At 45.4% G+C, this 20,364-nt stretch overlaps 1 protein-coding gene across 3 annotated transcripts in view; it reads right to left on the minus strand.

The window, feature by feature from the left end:
• The window catches only part of SNX29 (sorting nexin 29), a 2,112,233-nt gene that overhangs the window by 1,903,914 nt on the left and 187,955 nt on the right, over positions 1–20,364 (minus strand). The gene's annotated exons all lie outside the window — the stretch shown is intronic.

Genomic DNA, 20,364 nt, shown 5'->3' on the forward strand with positions numbered 1-20,364 from the left:
TAAGCTCAAGAATGAAAATTAATTTTACCATTAACCAGAGGGAGATCGTTCTGTGAATGAAAGCACACTAAAATGTGCTGTGGAATTTGTTTAGGAAGGAGAGTTTCGGGTTCCTGGAGAACTGGGCTGACTTTTCAGTCGGTTACTGGCTCTATAGCATGGACAGACAGCACTTTAATGGGGAGGGTGCAGCTCTGTTGGGGGAGATGATGGCCAAAAAGTTGGAGGGGCTTTTAAACTAGGTAGTGGGGGAGAAGGATCAGAGGAAGCGATAGCCAGCAGTAAGCGAAGGTCAGAGGGTGCTAATGGAGGCACTACTCACATGACTGGCTGGCAACTATCCAGGGATTTTACTTGTATCGAAGGGACAGGGAGGGTAGAAGAGGGCAAAGGGGTGAACCTATATATCGAAAATGATATACGGGTGGAAGAGGGACGACATCGCAAATGGGGCAAGAGGAAGGTGGAATCTGTATGGGTGAAACTGCAAATGGAAGAAGCAAGTGGGAAATGAATAGTGGGGGTATGTTACAGGCCCCATAACCTTAAGGATGAAAAAGATTTGGACCTCCTGTCACAGTTAGAAATGGCAGCGAGACAGGGCAATGTCATCATAATGGGAGACTAACTATCCAGATATTGACTGGGCAGAAGGAACAGCTCACTCATTAAAGGCCCATCATTTCTTAAACATCTTACAGGACAACTTCATGTCCCAATTGGTGGATACCCCAACAAGAAAGAATGCATTACTGGATTTATTAATAACAAATAACTCAGGTCTGGTGGCAGAAGTGGAAATACGAGACAACTTGGGCACCAGTGATCACTGGATAATTACATCCAACATAAATCATAGTAAAAAGAGGCATAAGGGTAGTACAAGAACACAAAATTTCAAACTAGCCAACTTTTCTAAATTGTGCTCAATACTACAAGATATTAAATGGGACCAAATCCTAAAAACATTGAACCCTGAGGAAAAATGGTAGTGCTTTAGGAACATATAAAATAAAGGTATTATCCAGTGCATTCCAATGGGCAATAAATATAGAAGAGCTAAGGTAAACCTGGGGGGCTTAAACCATAACGTAAAAAGTCATATTCAAGAAAAAAAAATGGGCTTTAGAAAATATAAAGCTGAGGGGTTATTGTCAGCATTCCAACACTACAAGAAATGCAATAAGAAGTGTAATGCCCTGTACACACGGTCGGACATTGATTGGACATTCAGACAACAAAATCCATGGATTTTTTCCGACGGATGTTGGCTCAAACTTGTCTTGCATACACACGGTCAAACAAAGTTGTTGGAAAATCCGATCGTTCTAAACGCGGGTGACGTAAAACACGTACGTCGGGACTATAAACGGGGCAGTAGCCAATAGCTTTCGTCTCTTAATTTATTCTGAGCATTCTGGCATTTTGTGCGTCGGATTTGTGTACACACGATCAGAATTTCCGACAACGGATTTTGTTGTCGGAAAATTTTATAGCAAGCTCTCAAACTTCGTGTGTCGAAAATTCTGATGGAAAATGTGTGATGGAGCCCACACACGGATGGAATTTCCGACAACTAGGTCCTATCACACATTTTCCGTTGGAAAATCCGACCATGAGAGACACATAGTGGAGGAGAGTACAAAAAAAAAAAAAATCGCAAGATATTTTTTACATTTATTAACAGTAAAAAAGCAAAGGTCAAAGCATATTGGCCACATAAAGGATGATGAAGGTAAGTTGGTTAGAAATGACAAGGAGAAGGCAACTGTACTAAATGCTTTCTCCTCCTTAGTTTTTACACAGGAAAGGTAGGGGTATAGTAATCAAGATTTTATCATTAGTAATGCTTCACAGACTGTACCTTTGTGGCTAACTGAAGCTGGTGTCCAAAAAAAGACAAGAAAAGCTCAACACAAATAAATCACCAGGACCAGATGGCATACACCCGAGAGTCCTCAAAGAACTCAGTCAGGTTATAGGCAAGCAGTTATTCCTAACTTTTATGGACAGCATACTGACATGCTCGCTGACTGGCGTAAAAAAGCCTATGTGGTTCCAATACTCAGAAAAGGGCAGAGATATATTCCTGGAAACAACAGGACAGTCATTCCAACATCAATAATATGTAAACTATTGGAGGGGATGATAAGGGACTATATCAAAGAATTTACTAATGAGAATGGAGTCATTGGTAGTAATCAGCATGGGTTTACAAAAGGTCATTCTTGCCAAACCCACCTGTTAACATTCTATGAAGTGAGCTGCCATCTAGATTAAAGGTTGGCCTGTGGATGTGGTGTATCTGGATTTTGTATAACCATTTGATACAGTCCCCAATAGACACTTAATTTACAAACTGAGATCTGTAGACATGGACAATAGGGTATGTTCTTGGATAGGAAACTGGTTACAGGGGTGCGTACAAAGGGTAGTGATAAATAACATGTACTCAGACTGGTCTGGAGTGGTAAGTGGGTTACCCCAAGGCTCTGTCCTAGAACCAATTCTGTTTAATTTATTCATAAATGATATAGAGTAGGGATGGGCCAAACGACCCTCTGTTCAGTTCACAACAGAACTTTTAAACATTGCGAAAGTTCAAAACCAAATAACGAACCCCTTTGAAGACTATGGGACCCGAACGTGAAAAAGCAAAAGTGTCCAATTTGAAGGCTTATATGCAAGTTATTAGGCATACAATGGTTATGGGGATCCGGGTACTGCCCTGGGGTACATGTATCAGTGAAAAAAAAGTTAACATCATTATTAAAAGAGCAGTGATTTATTGATGCCTAAAGTGAAAGCCCACCCGTAAAGTGGCACAGCTGTTCTCCGTATATAAGCTGCTGCACCAATAATTGCATCTATAAAGCCAAAAAAAAAGACATTTTTCCCTGCAAGCTTTCTTCATTTTGTAAGCAATGTCTTGGGGAGCCAGTCTGTATGATGAGGCCGCAATGTAGTGCACTGGGAACAAGATTAGAGATTTGTTGAATAAATTCTGGTGTCTCTACCATAGACTTTGGATAGAAGTAACGGTGCACAATAATTTTTCTTTGGGTGTCGATGGCACCTTCACACCATAACCCTATACTCTATATAAAAATTGCAATGATATGCACCTGTCAAACAAGTGCAGAAAAATTGGTCTTTGGGTGTTAATTATGCCCATGAAAGCTCCACCAAAAACAACATTATTCCAGATGAAATCAACACCCACAACACTAGGCAGCCTAGAAGTCCTGCAGAGATTCCACATCCCAAAAACACTTAATCGGTAACATCGGCATCAGGGGGCTTCATAGCTGCTGGTAATCCAGGACTGTGGATGGTCAGACGGTCCACGGAGTCTGTGGACAGATGCATTCTATGATCAGTAACAAAACTTCCAGCAGCACTGAATGCCCGTTCAGAAAGTAGGTGGAGGCAGGGCAGCCCAGCAGTTCAATAGCATACTGGGCAACTTCTGGCCAGTGGTCTATTCTCATGACCCAGTGGATCGACTGGAAAGATCCCCATCTCTGTTTTTTCCCCTAGATAATTGTCCACCATGTGATGAAGACGCTGCTGATGGGATGTGGAAGCTGACAGCCCTGGATGGCGAGGACTAAACAAATTTAGAAATGTATCACTTAGACGGCCGCCTTCTCCACCGCTCCTCTCTTGACCAACAGAAGCCTCAAAACTGTTTTCCATGACACTGAAACCTACCAGAGTCAGGAAAAGCATTCGATTAACTATTTTTTAAGGTGTCCTCAAGAGATTTCATCTTCTGCACTCTCTGTGGGGATGGGATGAGTTCTGGGACTTTCCCCCTATAATGGTGGTCAAGGAGGGTTGCCAACCAATAGTGATCATTTTCCTTTATGCCACATATTCTTGGGTCCTTTCACAGAATTAGAAACATGAGGGAGCCCATGCACCGCAAATTTGCGGAGGCATGGGAAGCAGACTCCTTGGGGTCACTGAGGATTACAGTATCTGGAACTGCCTCCTACCAGCCACGTACTACTCCCAAGGGTTCTGGGGATGGAAAATCATCTCTTACTGTTTGATGTATGTCTTCTTCCTCTGCTTTAATGCCTCCGAATCTGCCAGCATCCTCCTCCTCTCTCTCCTCTTGTATGTTCTGTAGCATAGGAACAATGGTGTCTGCATAAAGAAGTGGGCCTTGAGAGGAAAGGAAGTCCTCCTCTTCCTCCCGCTACTCTGCCTCGAGTGCCTTGTCCATAATGCCACACAGAGTCTGCTCCAGCAGGAACACAACAGGGATTGTGTCACTGATGCATGCATTGTCACGGATCACCATCCTTGTGGCCTCCTCAAATGGTTACAATGCAGTGCATGCATCCTTTATGAGCAGCCATTGGCGTGGGGAAAAAAAGCAGAGCCAGCCTGAGCCTGCCGTTGTGCCATACTCATACAAGTACTCGATAATGGCCCTCTGCTGCATGTGCAGCAGCTGCAGCATTGCCAAAGTCGAGTTCCACCTGGTGGGCACGTCACAAATCAGGCGGTTTACCGGCAGGTGGAATTCCTGCTGAATTTCAGACAACCGAGCACTGGCTGTGTATGATTGCCTGAAATGGCTACAGGCTCTTTTGGGCTGTTTTAGTAGCTCTTCCAACCCTGAGTACTTATTTAGGAAACGCTGCACCACCAAATTGAGGACATGTGCCAGGCAACTTTCCCTGTCTAAGGGTGGACAGGTTTGTGCCATTATCACACAATACCATTCCTGGCTCTAGCTGGCATGGCATGAATCACCTCTGGGCCTGTCCCTGCAGAGCTGCAAGAATCTCTGCTCCGGTGTGGTTCCTGTCCCCTATACACACCAGCTAAAGCACTGCATGGCACCTTTTAGCCTGACTCATTGAATAGCCCTTTGAACGCTTAGGGGGTACTTGAGGTTTGTAGGACAATTCAGCAGAGAACGGCATGGAGGAAGGAGGAGAAGGGAGTAGAACTGACAAATCTCACATCATCACTAGCTGTATGGAGACGTGGGGGCACAACAAGATGCAGCACTGAGCCCTGTCCTGTATCCTTCCGAGTTGCAAGCAGAGTTACCCAGTGTGCTGTGAACAAAATATATCGTGCCTGCCCATGCTTGCTGGACCACGTGTCAGCAGTAACGTGGACTTTGTGGCTGACTGCCTTGCCCAATGATGCCGCAACATTGCCTTCCACGTGATGGTAGAGAGCTGGAATGGCCTTACTTGAAAAGAAATAGCGACTGGGAACCTGCCATTGTGGTACAACACATTCTGCAAATTCATGGAAAGGGGCAGAATCCACCAGGCGGAAAGGCAGAAGTTGGAGAGCCAGCAGCTTTGACAAGCTTGCATTTAGACACTGGGCATGTGGGTGGCATGGACTATATTTTCTCTTTTTCTGCTGCAGCAGATGAGGCAGAGGCATGGTGGGAGGTTAAATGCCTTGTCGAGCATGTGGTACCCAAATGGCTGGTGTTTTTGCCACGCTTGATGTGCTTGAGACAAAGTTTGCAAATAGCAACAGTGCAATTGGCTGCACATGTACTAAAAAAAAAAAAAAAAAAGACAGCTGAGCTGTGGGAAGTGGGCCGAGAGATAACAGCTCCACAATGTGATGGAATAGGGTAGCTGCTCTCTATTCTTCCATGATGGCTGCCTCTTTGGGGTTGTGCCTCACTCTCACGTTCCTCCTCTGCTCTATCTGCCACCCAAGTCAAGTCAGTGACCTCAACATCATCTCCTCCATCCTCATTACCACTGGAGATATAGAGAATAGTTCAATTCTAGTGGGGTATAGGAGAAATTGCCCACATCCCAAATATGGAACACAGAAACAAAGAAAAACCCTCTAGTGGGCCTTTAAAGGGCAACGACTCCAAAAAGGCGTATGTATATATATGTATATAAGTTTAATAGTACAAAATCTAAAAATATAGACACAGCATTAGCTATATCAAACAAAATTACAAAAATGTATGAAAATTATGTAATATATTGTTCATCAGACTGCCAGAAAGCCTCCTGGGGCCGTTGGCACGGCGATCCTTGTGCCCAGCCACCTGAGGACGGACCACGGCATCGGCCTTAGCATGGGGAGCGGCGGCCATCTTGCTGTATCCGGCTGCGGTGCCCACACTGCCTCCAGGCCTCCTGGACTGCCCTGTATTTGACTACATTGCCGCACAGACACCAGAGGGATCCGGCCTGCCATCTGCAGCCCGCAATCCTCCCTGTGTGGATACTGTGGACCAGCCTGAGGGACAGAGTTTACGACGGCAGCCATCTTGCTACACCTTGGCCAACCTGAAGGACATAACATGTGACAGCGGCCATATTGCTACACCCTAGACAGCCTGAAATACGTGGCAAGTGACGGTGGCCATCTTGTTATACCCTGGCCAGCCTGCAGGACACAGTAAATAACAGTGGCCATCCTGCTACACCCTGGTGACCTCCCCGACTTCTCTGGGCCAGATCCAAGTCCCATCTGCCCCCAGGAGTGCCCCGGCCTGGTGGATTGTGGCCCCCGAGGGGGATAGCAACAGGCATCCACCCCCTTCAACAAAGTGTGTTGCAGCCGCGGCTCTAGCTCCGGAGGCCACAAGTGGTGGCCATTTTGCTTCACCCGACTGCACTATTAACATAAGCGTCTGGCCTCCCTACCCCCTCTGAGCCTGGAACCCATCAAACACAGATATAAGAGCTGCTCAACAGGTTCAGCTGACACCTGTGGTCCTCACCAGGGAAAGAAACTCATCAGGGGGCAAGGCCAACCATGGATGGCCCAAGACATGTGCTGCTGAGCCCCATGATCGCCCATAGCTGACAGGCTATCCTCCAGCCATAGCACATCTTTGAACAAGACACACAGCTCTCGATCTGCTGAATCCACAGAGCTGCAACAGGGCACAATCCAGCGATACCTGCTCCGCACATCTCAGTCAGATCCCCGTACTCCCAAAGATAAGATGGCGCCCCCTCGAAACACAGGGAAGAGCAAGCATCCTCCCCCAGCTCAGCCAATGACAGACAGCAGTGAGGAATCGGATGATCCCCTGGTCCTGCATTCGGTCCCACCGGCTGTGGTAACCAGGACAGTGACCCCTGTTGCACTACTTCCTGACACAGACCCTGTGGATGCGACCCCCGGGCCTCAGGGGGATCATCCAGATCTGAGGCTTCGGCCCTCCTGTCAGCCTTCCAGGCGGAGTTTGAGTCCTGGGTGGTCAAAATGGAGACCTCACTTCACAAAGACCTCCAGGCCCTCCCATCAGCGGGTCTCTACTACTGAGACCGCAGTGTCTGCTTTAACTGACACTCAAACTGACAACGCAACCCGCATCACATCCCTCAAACGAGCCTCCAGGGAGCACTTGCACTGCATACGGCAACATTAATTGCGCATAGAAGACGGAGAAAATAGGAGCCGCGTGAACAATATACGGCTACAAGGAATACCAGAGGCCACGACTGTAACAGACTTAAAACCTTCTGTCATTGCATCCTCAAAATAGTCGAAATAGACCGGGTGCACAGAGTAGGAGGGCTGAGGAGGGATTATAGTGACCGCCCACGCAATGTCCTCTGCAGGGTACATTATTACACCCTTAAGGAAGAACTTATGCGCAAGGCATGGCGTTTGGGCCCTGTGGACTTTGACGGTTCTGCAATTCATCTCTACCCAGACCTCTCTCACAACACTCTCCACATGCGTCGCATGGTCCACCCGCTAGACCGGATACGACAAGCCGGAGAAACTTACACATGGGGTAATCCCTTTAGTGTTAGGGTGACCAGGGCTGAACATAAATTCGTCCTTTCTGAGCCAGATCAACTCCCAGCCTTCTTCCCCTTTCTGGAACAAGACCCAATTGATGTTCCAAACTGGTTAGATCCACCAGATGACCGCACCAGGGTGCAGGCACGTGACCTCCTACCACAACGACGCAGACAACCGAGGTCCAGATCACATTCTCCGGGCCCTAAAATGCATCAGCCTACCTCACCGGAAGCTTAAGGCAACTCTAAGATGTTGCATAAAGCCATATCAACACTCCTCATGTAACTAGCACCAAACCAATGCACTGTTTACTTCTTGTCTCCTGGACAGGTCGATGCAAGAAACCCCCCCCCCTTTTATTTTGGGGGTTTCTCGCTTTACAACTTCCCTATTTGTTCCAACTGTTTTCCCCCGGACATTTTACTGTGGGCGACAAAATGACCTGTTCCATACTTTAATGCCTCACGATAATCGGTGCAACAAATTGTTGAGCCTCTTCCCTACCCTTTGCTGGTGTAGAGACTATGGAATTGTGAAATTTCTGATATCTGATTTGGCTATGCAACTATTGAGCTTCTAATATACTTTGCTGAACTGGTCCTAGCCTTATGTGTTTAGAGCAAATGTCACACCTGGATACAGGCGGGGGGGGGGGGGCGATAGATGGACCTGCTGGGTCCACGGTCCCTTGCCACTGTCCTCGTGGGCACCTATAGATCTCTGTGTATGATTTCTCCTACACCGCCTAGTTTTACCTTAAAATGTTAACTCACACTGTTACTGATTTTAGTATTGTTACTCAGATTTATGTTTCCAGGGTTCCTGTTGGAGTCTATGGGTAACGTATGTTGAATATGATTCCCCATATGATGTTATTTCATAGATTGATCATTTCTCTGTGAAGGAGAGAGGGCGATCTTGCTCAGGAATATTCGCCCACACAGACCGCCACCCTCCTTTACAAACAATCTGATGTGTGTTCTACTGTTTAAATACCTTATAACACTGATGTGCCTCAATTATGCTATATATGCCTGTTATGCTAGTGGGCTCGCGGCTCAGACTCTCCTTCTCAAACCTCTCACCCTCAATAGGCTTGGCACGAACTGTGCCTAATTACGTGATTTTTCACGTGGTGTCCCATCCTTGTGGACCCCTTAGAGTTTGTTAGGCTCCTTATTTAGGTGCCCCCCCCTTCCTAGTTTTTGTCCTGGTATATTTCTGCCATAGTGCAGGTTTCCCCTTCCCCTCCCCATCCCTCTTCCTGCTATCTATAATCTGATTTTCTTTTTCTCATTCCACTATGGCCCATACAGTATCAGCTCGTCCTTGCCTGAGACATTGCTCCTACAATGTAAATGGCCTCAATATTGCATCCAAAAGGGGGCAAATCCTCTACCAAATGCATAAACAACAGGTCAATGTGTTGCTTTTACAGGGACCTCATTTCCACATGACCTCCACCCCTTCCTGCTCCAACTTTAACAGATGGTTCCACAGTGCAAACCTTTCTCTGAAAACTGAAGGCGTTTCTGTTGCCTTCCACAAAACACTTCCGATTGAGCTGATAGACCCTCAGGGAAGGTATGTGTTTGTGAATTTTTCTCTATGGGGTACGAAATTCACTATCGCCAACCTTTACCTACCAATTACTAATCAAATATCATCTGCTCTGCGGTACAGGAGGATCTTGTCAGACTTTGCAGAAGGTAAACTCATCTTAGGCGGGGATTTTAATGCCCCCTTGGATCCGCTTCTAGACCCATCAACCTCTCGCAAAAAAGGCCCTACTTTTACCACCTTCCGAAGGTGCACAAAGACCCCACACACCCTCCTGGTAGACCAATAGTGGCGGCCATGGAAAGCGTAACCAGCTACTTCTCTATCTACATTGATCATTTTCTACAAGGTATAGTACAGAACCTACCTTCCTACATTAAAGACAGCATCCACCTTCTGAACATGCTACGATACTACTCCTGGGAACCCACATACCGCTGGCTCTCGCTAGATGTGGTCTCACTATACACGTCCATTCCCCATAACATTGGTTTACAAGCTGTACGACACTACCTCAACAGTGATCTATCACTCAATCCACGTCAGAACCAATTCTTACTGGAAATATTAGAATTCTGCCTAACCCACAATTATTTCGAATCCCACGGAGACTTCTACATTCAAACACAAGGAACTGCCATGGGGGCCAATTTTGCCCCCAGCTACGCGAACCTTACTATGGGTTACTGGGAGCTACAATATATACACAACAATAACCCATATGCGCCCCACATAGTCTATTACGGGCGCTACATAGATGACGTGGTCATTTTCTGGGATGGTCCAGAAACCACCATCCTACCCTTCGTCCAACACTGCAACAACTCCATGGGTCTATCATTTACATCAGTCACAGACAATAACAAACTGGCCTTTTTGGATCTGGAACTCTTTCACTATGAAAACACCATCTGCGCCCAGAATTATACAAAATCCACCTCAGGGAACTCTTACCTACACTGTAACAGTTGCCATCACCTACGATGGGTTAAAAACATCCCAAAAAGCCAGTTCGGCCGCCTAAAACATAATTGCACGTGCCTACAGGACTATGAAACATACGGCCTACTACTCAAAGCCAAATTCAAAGACAAGGGTTACCCAGACCACCTCATAGAAGATGCCTTCCAATACTATCTCAGTGAAAACGCGAAGGGCAAGAGACAAACCAGTACAGACGACACTACCCAACCCGTCAGATTTGTGACACAATACCACAACAGATTTAAGCAAATGGAAAAGATCTTCACCAAACACTGGTCCATTCTGCGTGAGGATCCGCATCTAAAACCCACCATAAGTGATAAACCACTGGTCACCTACAGACGGGCTAAGAATATAAAGGCCCAAATAGCACCAAGCAAAGTGAAAACAGCACGCCCCACCGCCAGTGCCCCGTTAACCTTCTTTAACATCAAATCATCAATGTAGGAAGCCCCTCTGCCTCACATGCACCCATGTTACACATAGGCAAAAAGACTTCCATCATAAGGGTAAACTATATGTCATCCCCGACTTCTTCAATTGTGGTTCAGATTATGTGGTCTATTGCATCACATGCCCCTGCGGCCTACTATACGTAGGCCGCACTATACGCCCACTCCGCAAAAGGTTTGGTGAGCATCATAACCTTGTAGAGAAGGGCATTGACAAGCATAGCGTACCAAGACATTTTAAAGAACATCATGGACAAACATCTTCAGGGCTACGCGTGTGGGTTATTGAGTCTATTCCACCCACCCTCCCTACTGCTGAACGCTACAAAAGGTTGTGTGAAAGAGAAAACTACTGGATATACACACTGGACACTTTATCGCCAGGAGGCCTCAATGAAGGCATTGAAATTAACATTTTGCTGTGACCCCAACCATATCCCTGCCTCATCACATCATCTCATCTCAATTCACCACGTATTGTTTCATCCATTGTCCTACCTGTTGTCTCATTTATTGTTTTATCCATCATCTAGTCACTACCCCATTAACTTACAGTCTACATGGAACACGTGTATGGGTGTACCAGTACACTAGTGTGAGTGTATACCTGTCTCCCACCCATTACCCCTATCCACATAGCCCTAGTGTATAACACATACCATTTTAATTTTTATTCCTATTTTTATATTTATTTTTATTTTAAAAAAATTTATTTTTAATTTCCTTATTTTTATCTTTATTTTTATTTATATTTCTATATATTTTTACTTTTATTTCCCAGTATTTCCCATAACATTCCTCTCATTCCCAAATACCCGTCTGGAAACACACTCCCCCCCTCCTTTTGTCCCAATCTTACGCGTCATTTAAATGTGTATATATGTGTATGTGTGTCTGAAGGGATCCTTTATAAATGGTTCTTTGTGTTTACACACATATATACATTGTACAAGTTTTATTCCTTCTGATATATACCACCAATCTCTCCCTATAATTATATACCTATTTTATTATTCATATAGACCGCCTTCTCCTTACCCCACTATCCATATACACACATATGTTCTTACCATAACATACTCATTTGCATATCTCCTTTTTTCCCCCCCTCCTCACTCCCCGCCCACTCCCCATCTCCCTTCACTCCCCTTCCACATTGTGTACACCCCATCTCCATGGTTACCTACGCGCCCAATCATTATACATAGTCCCGCCCTCCTCTCAAGTACCTCTCCACCCCTCCCACTGCCTATGGTATAAATTACCACACTGAATATGGCCACCAGCATAGCCTGATGAAGGAGCACGCATGCTCCGAACGCGAAGCACCGCCCGCCTCACCCCGCTCCCGGAAGTGAAGACGCAGGTCAGCACGGCGCTCCACGGAGGATCCATGACCGACATCCTGGCCACCCGGAGGCTCTGAGGACCCTCGGCACCACCGGAACAGCTACCAGGACCCAGGTCACAGGACTCACATCCCAGGAACCCCCCCACTGGCCCGTGACACCCACATCCCCCGAGAGCACGCGGATGAAACTACTTTACATGCTGGTTTTTAGCAACTCAAATGTGAGTGTTTTTATCTATTGTAATAAATGTTTTTAACATACATGCTGCACTTAGAGGGCGCCGTCCTTCTTTCTTTTTTATTGTTCCAGAGCTTCGTCTAGCTTTTATAGACTGGCTGCCTTCCATTTATTCAGCATCATTTTATCCTTACATGGACTAATACCTGAACTTGTTGTGAAACATTAACTACCACCATCAAGTTCCCCCTCTCAGGAACCCCCAACCCACCCCATTCCCCCCACCATTTTTATATGTACTCGGCTACCTCCATTGTGCGCCATATTAACCCCTTGACAGCTGGGCAGCGCAGTACATAATCAGCAGGCAAAGACGAGTCCAGTAAACAAGCTGAGCTCAGAGAGATCAGATGAACAACATTAATGCAGGAGCAAAGGCAAAGTCCAGGAGAATGCTGGGTCATACACAGGTAAGAAGGATCGGGTCTCAGGAATACAGATACAAGCTAAAGACTACACAATCTCCTGCGCTTGGGGGTTTAGTCTATAGGTAGGTGGTGCAGTCAACCCTTCTTGCTGCCCTCCTCAGAACAATGAGTATCCTTAGAACTGAAACATATAAAGAATTCTCTTTTTTTAGCCCAGTGCAATCATCTCTTCGCAGCACTGTTCTGCACTACGGCATTCTTCAGCACCGATCTTCACCTCCAAGATGCGATCATTGGATGCATTAGTAAGATCTTGCAGTGGTTTCTCTGATACTGGCATGCATGCTTTGCTGGCTTATTTATGTGCCCGGGTCATTCTCTTGGGCTGGAGGAAGAAATGGCAGATGGCATCGCAAATGGTTAACGCGTTTGGAGGGAGGACCCTGTTCCTCAGAGCCAAATTGGTGAACAAGCTGAAGACCATTCAGCAACTGCTCATGGTGACCGTCCGGTTTAAATAGGCCACTAGGTGCCAAGTAGGCATGCTAATTCTTATGCGCACGTGAACGTGTACATGTGTGAGTGCGCACACAAAAGCGAGCATGATGTACTGGAATAGTACATCTATTGCCTCTTTGCCCAGACAGGAGGAGATCACAAGTTAAAAGAGATCATCAAGCATTGTAGCAAAACTCATTGGAAACTGAGCTGACTTATGTTATAGACAAAGAGGCACCATTATCTGAATCATGGAGAGATTAAAAAAAAAAAAAAACAGCAGGAAACTCCTATTTATATGCCTCTAATGGACATCATCCTAGATACAGTAGAGTAACTATGTGAAAAACATAAATCTCTGTAGGTTGAGGCAGGCGTGTATTAGAGAATGTAGCTACTTCCTAAAAGGTGAGTGCAAAGAAATCTCCCACACTCCACTTGAGTGCTTTTGTCATATACCGCTTTCTCCCAGTCTGAATATAGATATCAGATCTTCCAACCGCTGACAATCACATACAAGGAAATACTTGTTTGGTTGCTCAACATATACTGTTTTATTGAAAACACAGGTAGACAGGTAATACTCAGAACATTTCCCCCCCCTTGCATTCTGTGCAGGGTAGACTGTCCAATCAGCAGAGAGAGCTGTTGGAGGAATCCCCCTCCCTCCCTCCTCAGAGCAAACACACTTACACATCCCATAGTATCCAAGGCAGACAATAGAACTATGGAATACAGCCACACCCCAAACGACCCAGCAAAGAGTACACAACAAAATGAGACAATCAATATATATATATATATATATATATATATATATATATACATACATACATATACACACACACACACATATACGTACATATACACACACACATTCTAGTGTGGTTGTACAGGGAGTCAGATTAGTACAGATCAGACTGGATTTCTCGGTCACCCTGTGCCCCTATTAGAGACACAGGCTGACTTAGACATAGGAGGTGCATAGGGAACTGAAACAAGGGTTTCCCAACTTCTCGAAGGGATTCTGGGTTCCACGGGTTCACATCTCTCCCCTTTCGGCAGCAAAATAATGCCCCGTACACACAATTGGACATTGATCGGACATTCCGACAACAAAATCCATGGATTTTTTCCGACGGATGTTGGCTCAAACATAATGATGGCCAAGAACGCAGTGACGTAAACCACGTACGACGAGACTAGAAAAGGGCAGTTCTGAACCAAGCGCGGCACCCTTTGGGCTCCTTTTGCTAATCTCGTGTTAGTAAAAGTTTGGTGAGAGACGATTCGCGCTTTTTCAGACTCGTGGTTTTCAGATCGTTTTCTGCTGTTCAGTTTGTGCTTGTGGGTTTGTATCTGCTCTTCAGTGTGTGCAGTGAGTTCGTATTGGATTATTCTGTGCGATCTTGTCCGCTCGTTGCTGTTTTTCAGGTCGCTCTTCACAGGCCTTGCTGTTCTTCAGTGCGTTCTGTTACTTCATTCTGAGCAGCTGACCGTTTTGTAGCCATGTTGCGTATACGTACTCCTTGTAGAGATCGTGCTGTGCGGGGGCTTGGTGTTGGGGTCCTGACCTTGACACAAGTCCAGTCCATGAACAGGGTGGGGAGGAGTTCATGGACCAAGAATTGGTTGCTTCAGCATGACCAGTTCTGTCACGTGCCTTTGCTCCCTGAGATCTGTGAGAATAATCCTGATGATTTCAGGAACTTTCTCCGGATGACGGACCCCGTATTTCACCGTTTGTTGGCTTTGCTGACCCCCTATATCAACAGGCAGGATACCTGCATGAGGCAAGCTATCACTCCGGAGCAGAGGCTCGTCGCCACCCTGCGGTACTTGGCGACGGGGAGAAGCCTGCAGGAGCTCAAGTTCTCATCTCCCCCCAGGCTCTAGGGATCATTATCCCAGAGACCTGTTCTGCCATCATTCAGGTCCTGCAGAAGGATTATATGAAGGTAAGATTTATCCTTTAATATCACATTTTATTGTATATAATGTTTGTTAATATATTGTATTTCTTTCCTCATTCCCTAATGACCATGATTGTAATATGCTGTGAATGTCCCCCTTGTCCTCATGCATGCTGGATTTTTATGTAATTTTTTTTTTGTCCTTCATACATATTTGCCTTCACTTACCTCCCCAGCATGCTCTCCTGGCCCTATATTCACCTCATGTAGTCACTTAAAAGTGTATTTTGTCAGCTCCATAGTAGTGCTTTACCCTAAATACCCCCTAAAATGTGTAAAAATGTGATTTGTGCTTTTAATTTAGGCAGAGTGCTTTTTTTTGGGGGTCCCCAAATCATTTGGAACCCTCCCTCCCCCCAACTGCTAAGTCAGCTGATACCAATTCTCTATCTATCCTCAATCATCTATCTGCTGACTTTGCCAAACCCATACACACTATACCCATCTCTTTTGTGGTCAGATGTATGAATGAATTCCCCAAAGCATGTCTGAATACTTTCAAATGGTACTGTTTAAAGTTTTTGTATCCTATTATTATCTTGATATGTAATAGCAGAATGTCCAAATGTGCTAAAATGTGTACAATGTGTATTTATATCTTTGTATTATGACACTTCTTACCTGTCCAGTTGGCTGTCAATAGTGTAAGTAAGGAGGGGCTGGCCAAAGTAATACACATTATTTAGGCATTCATCTCTCAATGAAGTGGAGAGGGTTACCTGTCCAAAACATCCCCCCTAAAATGTTAGAAAATGGCCCATGAGAGGGGGGGAGGGGCAATCTGATAGGTGGACCTTATACCTTGGTCTTTCAAAACTCCATAAAACAAATGTTATACTGATGTTGGTCAAGAATGTTTGTGTCTAATCTGCTTTCACTGTTTAGGTGTAAAATGATTATTTTTTTTTCTTGTTTGACTCCACAGTTTCCTTCCAACCCACAGGAATGGCAGACTGTGGCCTCCAACTTTGCCCAGAGGTGGGACTTTCCTAACTGCGGAGGGGCAATTGATGGGAAACACGTCCACATCGTCCCACCACCCAACTCGGGGTCATACTATTATAATTTAAGGGGTTCAATAGTATTGTGATGTTGGCAATGGTGTCGGCTACTTACAAGTTCCTGTATGTGGACGTGGGGAAGAATGGCCGGATGTCCGATGGTGGCGTCATCGCCCAGACGAAGTTCTACAGGCGTCTCCAGAATGGCAGCTTGGACTTGCCACCTCCAGAAGACAATGTGGAAGGACTCCCATTCGTCTTCGTTGCTGATGAAGCGATTGCGCTGGGGGGCCATCTTATGCGGTCATTCCCTATGAGGACCCTCACCCCGGACCAGAGGGTTTTTAATTACCGGCTGGCCAGAGCCAGAAGAGTGGTGGAGAACACATTTGGAATCATGGCCAGCCGGTTCCGCCTATTTCTTACACCTACACACATGGCGGAGTACAAACTGAATATCATCCTGGCGTGCTGTGTTCTACACAACTTTTTAAGGCAAAATTCTGCCAACTATGCTGGCTCAGTTGGGCCTGAAGCCGGAATTCATAATGAACCAACCCTGACGGCACTTGAAAGTGGCCGTCCTGGCTTGCCCCCCCCCCCCAGTGCCCGTGAGGTCTGTCTTAGATACCTTGATTACTTTGTGGGTAGGGGGGCCATCAATATGCCAGACAATGTCTGAAACATTTTTAAAATAAAAAAATCATTTTAACTACTAAAATCTTTGGTGACATTTACTGCTTGTGTTTCTTTTAACTGACCCTGACAGAAATGTGGTGAGTCCTGAAAATGGCATGATTGTGTAACATTACAAAGCTACAAAGCACTGTTGGGTGTTATTTACTAAAGGCAAAGACACTTTGCACTACAAGTGCACTTGAAACTGCACTTGTAGTGCAAAGTGGATTTTCCCTTAGGAAATAACCCCCATTGTCACAGAAAACACCAATTTGAGCACAACATAAGTTTTGGAGCGTTGAAACAATAATCCACACATTCTTGATTATCAATCTTTTTAATACCAGCACAATCACATGTGCATTTATAAAAGTTTTTTAAAACAAACCAACATGTTTGTTGTATAACAATTTTTAGGGTCACATTACTAAAAGTAGAAATGTCCATTTAAGGTAAAACAGGCATGTTTAAAACCAAGAAAGACACAAATCTTGAACTTACAAAGTTCAACTTTTCAAGAAATTGAAGGCAATATCAGACATGAGTATTTCTAAACTGTGTTTGATATTGTGTTCAGATGGGGTGAAGTCACCCGTGGAAAAGCCAAATTTTGAAGATGCACACAAATTGCCGAATGTCAACATGTGCTACCTGCCATCACGGGGGATCAAGGGACGTGTTTTGGGGAGAAACTCCTTCCTCCCAGCTACATTGATCTCCCGTGATGGCAGACAGCACATGTTGACACACTGTGTGCATCTTCAAAATTTGGCTTTTCTCGAATATGTCAAAAAATGTTAGAAATTTATAGATCCCAAAAAGCACAAAAAAGGGAAGGGATTTGGAGGGGTTTTAAACTCTCCCTAAAACATCAATGATGTTCTTCATTTTTTTTAGAACATCATTGATGTTTTTCTGGATGTTTTCCAAGTCCCAATTACACCCCATGATCTCCCTGATCAGGATCTGTGCACTTTCAGAGGTGAAATGACCTGGATCCACAACATCACGATCACCTAAAAAGATAAAAACACACCATGTATTATAAATATGCCGCCATCCATCTCTTACCTGAGCCTGTGGTCGCAGACACTCACCTGTTGTGGTGACAATTTCCACCACGTCTCCTTCCTCCTCCTCCTCCTGTTGTCTTTGGTGGGTCTCCACTTCTTCCTGAGGTGTGGGTCTGTTGTCTCCTCGGATGAGGGGTGTCCTCTGAGTCTTTTATCCCCTATGTAAAAAAAATAGGTATACTTAGCACGCAGATATTTGATGGCAGAAATCAAAATATGAAACATTGCTTGGAAGTGGGGTACAATTGTCTGATTGGTCAGAGTTCCAAGATGAAGAAATATTTTTGTCCTTTGTCAAGCTTGAATACTTACCTGTTTTGTGCAAGCTTCACAGATAGAGACACCCCGATAGTATACACTGGAGCACCTGTGTGAGGCCCCCTAATAAAAAGGGTGTTCTTGTGTCCCACACTAGTGCTCCAGAGTCCAGATGTGTAAACAGCTGCTGAGTGTCCTCTCCTTACACAGAATCTAGTTTGCATTTCATTCTAGTTACAAACCCATCTACACAACCAAATTATTTTAAGAGAAGTAGGCCATAATAAATGTATTCAAATGCTTATGGCCAAAACAATGGTGTTTTCTAGGCTGAACGAACAATGTTTCATACGAACGAATAATGTGCCCATGAACATGAAAGTTGCAATTTTAAACTGTACAACAGTTAAGAAAAGCACATGGAGCAGCACGAACGTAATAAAAATAAAGAATAGGAACACAGCACAACTACTTACTTTTTTGCAGTACTCTCCTGATCCTTCTGTACTGCTCGTGCTCCCTTAATTTGAGGTCCGACCACCGCTTCCTGAGCTGATCTTTCAATCGTCGTACCCCGAAATTATTCTGCAGACTTTTGACCACTTTGGCCATGATCTTGGCCTGTCTGACATTGGGGTTGGGGTAAGGTCCATACTTCCCGTCATAGTCGGTCCTTTTCAGTATGTCGACCATCTCCACCATCTCCCTAAAGGACATATTTGATGCCTTAAATCATCTCCTTCTGGATCGGGACGTTTCTGACTCCGGGCTTTCCTCCTCCTCCTCGTTGCTGTAATTAACAGGCACCAGCTGTGTCTCTGCCATGTGCTCTTCCCCCACTGCGCCGAACGAGAAGGGGCGGGGAATAAACTAGAAAGAACGTCAGGAGCGGGCGGAGTTTCACGCATACGCAGAATATATTAAGCGTAACACGCGTGCGTAGTACGTACGATCTGTGAGCAGAGGAAGGAGTATCGGAGGCGCCGATCTAAACTTGGGCCTATACTGCTTCTAGATTGAGGCCTATATTGTAACAAAATTAGGAGAGTTTCTAGGGTTTGTCTTGTGTTGTGTCTTGCAGATAAAATGGATGGCTTCAATGGCCACAACTTCCTCCCCCTGTTCATAGATAGAGGGAGCTGCCCCGTCTGTGGCAGATCCAAACACCCGCATTATAATTATAAACAAAAGAGGCAGACAGCGCTGGAGAAACTGCTGGAGTTGGTGAAGCTGGTGGTCCCCACGGCAACCTACCCCTATTTAAAAGCCAAAATTGGTGGCCTGAGGAGCACTTATCTTAGGGTGCGCAAGAAGGTGACGGATTCCCAGAGATCCAGAGCTGCAGCAGATGACGTTAATATCCCCAGACTGTGGTACTATGAGAGACTGCGATTTCTGTCAGACCAGACTGAAGTCAGGGAATCCCTCTAAACCCTTCCTTCCACTCTTCCTTCCACCCCAGCTGAGGCTTCCGATGTCCAACCTGGGACTTCCAGCCAGGAAGAAGTGGAGGAGCCCAGCTGGAGCCAGGTATAGCATTCTTCTACAGATTTCTGGGCAATAAATAAATGATGTTTACTAGATGTTATTATTGATCACTAATTGGTGATTTAATAAAGTGTTTGACATATCAATAGACAGTAGTGTTCAAAAATAATTGGGACAAGAATGAAAAATGCTGGGCTCAGAATGATAATCTGTTATATTTGTTAACATTCAATTTGCAACAATCATGAGGTGAAAATTGTGTGTGATTGATGAATAAAAAACTCAAACTATGTCCCTTTTTCATACACAGGAAGACCTCAGCAAGGAGGAGGAGGCTGTGGAATGTGGCACACAGGAGGAGGCTGTGGAATGTGGCAGCCAGGAAGAGGTGGGGGTTAGTGGCAGCCAGGAGGAGGAGAGGCTAAGTGGCAGCCAGGAGAAGGCCAGGCCCAGTAGGAGCCTGACAGAATCACAGGTCCCTCCCCTTCCGCCTTCCAACCAAAAGACCCAGGAAGGGGAGTCATGTGCAGGATTCAGCACTCAGGCTGATTCAGGAGGCTTCTGTATCCCTCAGAGCCACCCCCTCTCCTTTGCCTGCATGGCTGCCACCAAACTGCGGGGCATGCAGGAGGGCCAACGCCTCCTGTGTGAGGACCTTATTTA

Source organism: Aquarana catesbeiana, linkage group LG06 (genome assembly GCF_042186555.1).
Source record: "Aquarana catesbeiana isolate 2022-GZ linkage group LG06, ASM4218655v1, whole genome shotgun sequence".
NCBI classification, from domain to species: Eukaryota; Metazoa; Chordata; class Amphibia; order Anura; family Ranidae; genus Aquarana; species Aquarana catesbeiana.